At 44.0% G+C, this 9,327-nt stretch overlaps 1 pseudogene; it reads right to left on the bottom strand.

Annotated features, from left to right (window-relative positions):
* Positions 1-3,110: 3,110 nt before the first annotated feature.
* Positions 3,111-6,798, bottom strand: LOC137380414 (glutathione peroxidase 2-like; annotated as a pseudogene).
* Between the last annotated feature and the right edge of the window lie 2,529 nt (positions 6,799-9,327).

Here is a 9,327-nt window from a genome sequence, read left to right as displayed (position 1 = left end):
AAAGCAGTATTCAGGAAATGATCTCATCAATGGTTTTCGTCCAACGTTATAAAAGCAGACTTGCGGATCCACCCGATAGTCCAATAAAGAAAGAACCACACATTGGGAAATACAGAGTGTCAGATGATGACAACCTGATTAATATTGTTTTGGACATGGAGGAGGATTACAACTTGGTGAAAAAGTTACAGATAGATACATGTAAATAATAAAAAGTGACTGGTTATAAGGAACACCTTCTTCTTTCTTTTGGGCCTCCTTATCTCGAGAGACAATGGATACGCGCCTGGAGGTGGTCAGTGGTTTGTGAAGCAGCACCTGGAGTGGCTGTAAAGGCCAATTCTAGAGCGACAGGCTCTTCCACAGGTGCTGCAGAGAAATTTGTTTGTCGGGGCTGTTACACAGTTGGCTCTCCCCTTGCGCCTCTGTCTTTTTTCCTGCCAACTACTAAGTCTCTTCGACTCACCACATTTTAGCCCCGCCTTTATGGCTGCCCGCCAGCTCTGGCGAACGCTGGCAACTGACTCCCACGACTTGTGATCAATTTCACAGGATTTCATGTCGCGTTTGCAGACGTCTTTAAAGCGGAGACATGGACGGCCGGTGGGTCTGATACCAGTGGCGAGCTCGCTGTACAATGTGTCTTTGGGGATCCTGCCATCTTCCATGCGGCTCACATGGCCAAGCCATCTCAAGCGCCGCTGACTCAGTAGTGTGTACAAGCTGGGGATGTTGGCCGCCTCGAGGACTTCTGTGTTGGAGATACGGTCCTGCCACCTGATGCCAAGTATTCTCCGGAGGCAGCGAAGATGGAATGAATTGAGACATCGCTCTTGGCTGACATATGTTGTCCAGGCCTCGTTGCCATAGAGCAAGGTACTGAGGACACAGGCCTGATACACTCGGACTTTTGTGTTCCGTGTCAGTGCGCCATTTTCCCACACTCTCTTGGCCAGTCTGGACATAGCAGTGGAAGCCTTACCCATGCGCTTGTTGATTTCTGCATCTAGAGACAGGTTACTGGTGATAGTTGAGCCTAGGTAGGTGAACTCTTGAACAACTTCCAGAGCGTGGTCGCCAATATTGATGGATGGAGCATTTCTGACGTCCTGTTCCATGATGTTCGTTTTCTTGAGGCTGATGGTTAGGCCAAATTCATTGCAGGCAGCCGCAAACCTGTCGATGAGACTCTGCAGGCACTCTTCAGTGTGAGATGTTAAAGCAGCATCGTCAGCAAAGAGGAGTTCCCTGATGAGGACTTTCCGTACTTTGGTCTTCGCTCTTAGACGGGCAAGGTTGAACAACCTGCCCCCTGATCTTGTGTGGAGGAAAATTCCTTCTTCAGAGGACTTGAACGCATGTGAAAGCAGCAGGGAGAAGAAAATCCCAAAAAGTGTGGGTGCGAGAACACAGTCCTGTTTCACGCCACTCAGGATAGGAAAGGGCTCTGATGAGGAGCCACCATGTTGAATTGTGTCTTTCATATTGTCATGGAATGATCTGATGATACTTAGTAGCTTTGGTGGGCATCCGATCTTTTCTAGTAGTCTGAAGAGACCACGTCTGCTGACGAGGTCAAAGGCTTTGGTGAGATCAATGAAAGCAATGTAGAGGGGCATCTGTTGTTCGCGGCATTTCTCCTGTATCTGACGAAGGGAGAACAGCATGTCAACGGTCGATCTCTCTGCACGAAAGCCACACTGTGCCTCAGGGTAGACGCGCTCGGCCAGCTTCTGGAGCCTGTTCAGAGCGACTCGAGCAAAGACTTTCCCCACTATGCTGAGCAGGGAGATTCCACGGTAGTTGTTGCAGTCACCGCGGTCACCTTTGTTTTTATAGAGGGTGATGATATTGGCATCGCGCATGTCCTGGGGTACTGCTCCCTCATCCCAGCACAGGCATAGCAGTTCATGTAGTACTGAGAGTATAGCAGGCTTGGCACTCTTGATTATTTCAGGGGTAATGCTGTCCTTCCCAGGGGCTTTTCCACTGGCTAAAGAATCAATGGCATCACTGAGTTCCGATTTGGTTGGCTGTATGTCCAGCTCATCCATGTCTGGTAGAGGCTGGGCTGCATTGAGGGCAGTCTCAGTGACAGCATTCTCCCTGGAGTACAGTTCTAGGTAGTGCTCAACCCAGCGGTCCATTTGTTTGTGTTGGTCAGTGATTTTGTCCCCTGATTTAGATTTGAGGGGGGCGATATTCTTGATGGTTGGCCCAAGAGCTCTCTTCATGCCATCATACATTCCTCTGATGTTTCCAGTGTCTGAGGCCAGCTGAATATGACTGCATAGGTGTTGCCAGTAGTTGTTTGCGCAGCGCCTGGCTGTTCTTTGTGCAGTGCTTCCGGCTGCTTTAAGTGCTGCGGATGTTAAATCGTTGGGGGCTTTCTTGTAGTTCAACAGTGCAATGCGCTTAGCGGCTATGACAGGTTCCAGCTCTTCATTATGAGATTGAACCAGTCTGCATTTCTGTTCGCACTTTTGATGTAGGTGGTCAAAGCTGACTCATAGATGGCGTCTCTGATGTGGGCCCTCTTGGTCTCAGCATCCCCTGTGGGAGTGTTTTGAAGGGCTGTTACATGTGAATTTAGAAATTTTTGTAACAGCTGTGGGTGAGAAATTCTGCTCGTGTTGATGCGCGGGCGGCCCTTCTGCTTGGAATGATGCAACTTCTTTGGTCTGAGTCTAACCTTGCTGCACACCAGGGAGTGGTCGGTGTCGCAGTCCGCACTGTGGAAGCTGCGTGTGATTTGAACACTGTTTAAGGCTAATGCTGAGCATATCCTGGTACTGCATCTGACTCGTTTGGAAGTAAAGAGAACACACTATTTAAAACTGGTCTTCCAGCTGGTATTCTCTCAGCTTTTTATAGCAGCATGAACATCTACTGAAAGAGCGAAATAAATTGCAGAATCAATTACTTTATTTAAAAATGTTTAGCCAACTGGCCTGGAGAATGCTTAAGTGAGGATGTGAGAAAAGGATTACTATTCCGCTCCTGATTAATGCTCTGCCTGTGGGAAACATCCAACCAACAAAACTAAGTACAGTTGCAATTCAGTTCTATATTTGGCATTCAGGATGAAACAATGCATAAAACACTTGGTTCCGATCTCAGTATGAAGCAAGAGCCTTGATCTCCAGGTTTATGTACAGCTTGTCACTGTCGACCCTCACTGATGATTCACATCTCTGGAAGGAAAACCAGGGATTGTCATGAGTTATCTCATAGTCCCTTACCATTAAAAGTTAGTATGTTGACAAGCTATACCAGGTAAACGAGAAGGTGCAATTTTTAATTAATGTAGTCCAAGCTCATTGTCAGTATGACAATGGACACTTCCCTCTAATAAATTTATCAGTGTTTTTAAATAAATACACCATATATTAAAGGTCATGCAATGTTTTCCAAAGAGGATTGCAGGTATATAAAACTGTTGCATGCGCTGAATGAATAGTTGTTGTGGAATAAAGAGTGGTGGTTAAACATGTCGGATCTTATAACAAGTTATTTCTCAAGCATAAGGCTATTTCCCAGCCTGAAAACACATGTTACCAAGACTTCCTACTAATGCAAGAAAATGCTTCTGCCAGTTATGTACGCCTAATTTTGTGTAAGTGAACTAGTACCAGAGGTAGTTTTTCATCAAAACAGATTTATTTGAAGAGTGTCTTTTCTGTAACATTGTGTTGCAACACGTTAGTCTTTTACAGGATGCATCAAGTACTCTTCAGCTAACCTTTCAAAAAGTACCATCATATAGTAAAATGCCTAACAGCAAAGTAGTTTGGCTCATTGGGATCACTGAGGAATCTTCTTTTAGATATATGGAGAACATCTGCGTCTTTTCCGTTTACCAGAAGTGCATTTCTAAAACAAGGAACAAACAATTCAAAGGATTTACTGTATCTGACATTTGATAAGTGTAAAATCATAACGCTATAAAACTTTTTAATTACACAATTAAACTTATATGACCATCATAGTAAAAATGCCTAACGTTAATATGTCACAATTTAACATAGTAGCTTCATTTTTTAAACAGTATTTAAGTCCACTATTACTAGACCTTTTGCAGAAGAGTTTTGATGTCTGCTGCAATGTCAGTGGCGATGAAATGTTTACTGTAGCGCTTGTATGGCTCTCCATCCGCACCAATGAGGAATTTCTCGAAGTTCCAGGAGATATCATTCCGAAGGACCGGGCTCCAAACGATGAACTTGGGATCGTTCATTAAGATGCGTGGTTCATCGTGAGGTTCAGGCAACTTGTCTTTCAGAAAAGAGAAGATTGGATTCGCATTTGTTCCATTCACCAGGGTCTTTTCAGTCAGGGGGAAATTTGGCTCAAAGCCATTGCCTGGACGGACATACTTCAATGCTTTAAGAATCTCATCATTTTCGTTGTTCTCCTACAAAAACCATTGGTAAAACAATGTCAACTACAAAAACACTTGACTGGAGGTTTCCGCTTCTCAGCGCGTCAGCCCCATCAACCGCCCATTTCTTTAAATCGTTAGAATATCTTATGCTGACCAGATTTGCAACATTTTAACAAGCGGCTAAATGGTACGTTTAGGCAAGTTTTATTACGCAATTTTTCTTGGTTAATTCCAATATCCTTTTGAATAACGGTTTGTTACCGTATAAACATTTCGACGCGCCTCAGAAGTTGGAAGCTTGCCGATAACCCAACAACCCGAGAAACTCAAAACCGGAGTTCTAGAAATCGACAACCATTTAGAGAAAGTGATACCACCATGAAAATTACTCTCCCGATTTAGATAATTTATAAGCCACTAAAGTAACTAATTACGTAACAGGCTTTAAGTTAGAGATGACAAATGAATATGATAAATGCAAAATGAGAATGAAGATAAACACTTCTAAATGAAATAACTGCCAAAAGAAAACACCAAAATAAATTCTATTTCTAAATCACATTAAGTCAAAAACGAATGCATCTAATCTATATAAACCTTCTCTTCTCTTCGGCCTCCTTATCTCGACAGACAATGGGTAAGCGCCTGGAGGTGGTCAGTGGTGTGTGGAGCAGCGCCTGGAGTGGCTATAAAGGCCAATTCGAGAGTGACAGACTCTTCCACAGGTGCTGCAGAAAAATTTGTTTGTCGGGGCTGTTACACAGTTGGCTCTCCCCTTGCGCCTCTGTCTTTTTTCCTGCCAATTACTAAGTCTCTTAGACTCGCCACACTTTAGCCCCGCCTTTCTGGCTGCCCGCCAGCCAATGTCAACAGTGTTAGTTTATTAACTTTGCAACTTCCAAACTTTACTATAACTAAATTTACGGGGCTATCACAACTTATAATAAAAGCAAAATACTGCAGATGCTGGAAATATTCAGCAGGTCTGGCAGCATCTGTGGAGAGAGATACAGAGTTAATGTTTCAGGTCAGTGATCTTTCATCAGAATTGGCAAAGGTTAGAGGGTTAAAAGGTTAATACAATTACACAAAAGTCCGAGTGTATCAAGCCTGTGTCCTCAGTACCTTGCTCTATGGCAGCGAGGCCTGGACAACGTATGTCAGCCAAGAGCGACGTCTCAATTCATTCCATCTTCGCTGCCTCCAGAGAATACTTGGCATCAGGTGGCAGGACCTGTATCTCCAACACAGAAGTCCTGGAGGCGGCCAACATCCCCAGCTTATACACACTACTGAGTCAGCGGCGCTTGAGATGGCTTGGCCATGTGAGCCGCATGGAAGATGGCAGGATCCCCAAAGACACATTGTACAGCGAACCCGCCACTGGTATCAGACCCACCAGCTGTCCATGTCTCCGCTTTAAAGACGTCTGCAAACGCGACATGAAGTCCTGTGACATTGATCACAAGTCATGGGAGTCAGTTGCCAGCGTTCGCCAGAGCTGGCGGGCAGCCATAAAGGCGGGGCTAAAGTGTGGCGAGTCGAAGAGACTTAGCAGTTGGCAGGAAAAAAGACAGAGGCGCAAGGGGAGAGCCAATTGTGTAACAGCCCCGACAAACACATTTTTCTGCAGCACCTGTGGAAGAGCCTGTCACTCTAGAATTGGCCTTTACAGCCACTCCAGGCGCTGCTCCACACACCACTGACCACCTCCAGGTGCTTACCCATTGTCTCTCGAGATAAGGAGGCTAAAGAAGAACAATTTAGTTGTATTACAACTTAAGTTTATTTTTTAAGTTTGAGGTTTCCACAAGAGAACACAAGTCAATTAATATAAGCGGGGGAAATGTCTCGGTCTAAAATACATTTTTTAAAACTTTAATTTTTCCAGAAAACAGCAAACTTACCTGGTAACCGAACTGATTGCAGGGAAAGCCCACAACCAGAAACCCCTCTTTACCGAAAGATTCCTGGAGCTCGTTCATGTGGTGAAAATCCCTGCTGGTCGAGCCTCATAGGGAGGCAACGTTTACAATCAACACCACCTTTCCTTTGAGTTTGGAGAAGTTTAGGACCTCGCCAGTGAGAAGCTTAGCAGAAAACCCATAAAATCTTTTTTCACATCGACCCGCCATCTTCCGAAATACTCTTCCTCGCCGGGGACCCTTAATTTAATGTCGGGCAAGTGGAACCACGTACCCCAATGTATCTAAGTCACAAACAAAATCTTCCACCAAAAGTCCTGATGTGGAATAAATATGCCGTTTGTTTTAAAAAATACTTTCACAGCCCTAGCAAAGCCAAACGTAAATAGGTAGACGTTTCGTAAATATCTATATCTAGTAGTTTCTTTGTGATTGTTTTGTATCAAGGTACGTCAAAGCAGTATTCAGGAAATGATCTCATCGATTGTTTACGTCCAAAGTTATAAAAGCAGACTTACACCGCGGATCAGAGATAAATGGAGAGGAAATCGCGGAGCTGCATAGCTTCTTTTAAACTAGGCAAGCCATTGAGCAGCCTGATGTAGTTTCAAGGAAAATCTCTTGTGAATGTTTCCGCCCCATATTCAATTCCTTGTATGACCTGGAACTTTATTCATAGACCAAATAGAGGTAGCACTGGATTGCTCCAGGTTCACCAAACAAAATAGGGAAAATAATAGGAAACGGTAGCATATAGTAGTTGTGTTGCTGGACTAGTTTCGCCTTTATATTGTTTCTGGTTCCCAGATGTTGGAAAGAATCACACTTTAAACTTGGAAAAGGCTGGAGCCTGTCTTGTTTAATTTAGCACCATGCTTTGTGCTGTGGAACCTGGTTCAACTGGTTCTTGTGTTGCATATAACATGACTCCCCAGTGCAGCAGTGAATGTGGCCCCCTATTGGAACAGTTACACATAACAACTAGTTCCTAGCTAATTAGTTAAACACAGAAGTCTGAGTGTTTCAAACCTGTGTCCTCAGTACCTTGCTCTACGGCAGCGAGGCCTGGACAATATATGTCAGCCAAGAGCGACATCTCAACGCATTCCATTTTCACTGTCTCTGGAGAATCTTTGGCATCAAGTGGCAGGACCATATCTCCAATGCAGAAATCCTCGAGGTGGCCAACATCCCCAGCATATACACCCTACTGAAATAGTGGCACTTAAGATGGCTTGGCCATGTGAGCTGCATGGAAGATGGCAGGATCCCCAAGGACTCATTGTACAGCGACCTCGTCACTGGCATCCGACCATATCTCCGCTTTAAAGATGTCTGCAAATGCGACATGAAGTCCTGCAACATTGACCACAAGTCGTGGGAGTCAGTTGTCAGCGATCACCAGAGCTGGTGGACAGCTATAAAGGCGGGGCTAAAGAGAGGCAAGTCGAAGAGACTTAGTAGTTGGCAGGAAAAGAGACAGAAGTGCAAGGAGAGAGCCAACTGTGTAACAGTCCCAACAACCAATTTTATCTGCAGCGCCTGTGGAAGTGTCTGTCGCTATAGAATTGGCCTTTATAGCCACTCCAGGCGCTGCTTCACAAACCACTGACCACCTCTAGGCGCTTACCCATTGTCTCTCAAGACAAGGAGGCCAAAGAAAAAAAAGTTCCTAACACTTTACAGATAGTATAACAATATATACAAATATAACATCCCTCTTTCTTTAAAACATAATGCCTCTATATCAATATAACTGTCAATATAAATTATAAAAAAGATCATCATCTGACTTGTGGAAATAATCTGAACCCCTTTTTAGAGTCTTTTACAGAGTCTATTATTTTTTAAAATATTATTCACGGTCTCGCTTGGGTGGCAAATGTTGTGCCTCCATCTTGTAGATTTGGCATTTGTTGCTCTCAGTGGTGAGTTGGCACACTGTACAGGCGATGTTGTGTCACTTGCTGGTGATGTTAATGTTGTCTCGCTGGATAGTGATGTTTCCAGTGTTGTTGATGGTCTTTTTTGTTATTCCAGCTCAGGTGTAGGTCGAATGTGGATTCTGTTCCTTCTCATTTGGTTACTGGTTTCGGTCTCAATGATATATGACCTTGGAGTCTGAGCTTCACTGACAACTTTTGCTGGGCTCCAGGTTTTCATGATTGGATCCTGTACATGTACAGTTTGTCCTTTCAACAGCTCGGGTAGGGATTTAGCATATTTGTTGAAGTGTTGCTCTCCTCTTTCCTGTGCTTCAGTGAGTTGTTGTCTCACTTCCTCCTGGTCACTTGAAGGATGTATTTTGCTTGCCAGAGTTGTCTTATATTTTCTTCCATTTAACAGCTCTGCAGGTGATTTCATGTCAGCCTTGAGAGGTGTGGATCAGAGTGACAATAAGGCCAGGTTTGGGTCTTCCTTCATCTCTTGACATTTCACAAGTGTTCTTTTGACCATCTGGACGTGTCTTTCTATAAATCCGTGCCCCCGTGGGTAGTGTGGTGATGACGTGATGGTGTTGAACCCAAACTGGTCAGCGAATTCCTTAAATATTCTGGATGTGAATTGGATACCAATGTCACATATAAACCTTTCAGGAATCCCTTGCTCAGTGAACAGAACTCATACTGCTGAAATTATTGTTGTGGCTCTCAAATCTTTCATCTTCTGGATAAAAGGGAATTTTGAGTTGTAGTCTGCGACTATGAGATACCATTCTTGATTATGTGTGAATAAATCATCTCCTACAGTATGCCATGGTCTGAGTCGTACTTCAGTGACTATCATCTCCTCTTTCTGTTGTGAGTTTCTGTAGTTCTGGCATACATTGCATGTAGACACCATATTTTCAATATCTTTGTTTATGCCTATCCAGTACACAGCTGATCTGACTCTGAACTTACACTTCTCCATTCCCATATGGCCTTTGTGTATCTTTTGGAGAAGTTCTTCCTGCATTGTTTTGGGTAAGATTTCTCTGGATCCAGCCAGCAGAACACCACCTTCGAGTGAGATGTC

The sequence above is a fragment of the Heterodontus francisci genome, chromosome 19, assembly GCF_036365525.1.
Source record: "Heterodontus francisci isolate sHetFra1 chromosome 19, sHetFra1.hap1, whole genome shotgun sequence".
NCBI classification, from domain to species: domain Eukaryota; kingdom Metazoa; phylum Chordata; class Chondrichthyes; order Heterodontiformes; family Heterodontidae; genus Heterodontus; species Heterodontus francisci.
Note: the sequence above shows the minus strand (reverse complement) of the source record. Positions and strands in the feature narration are given on the sequence as shown.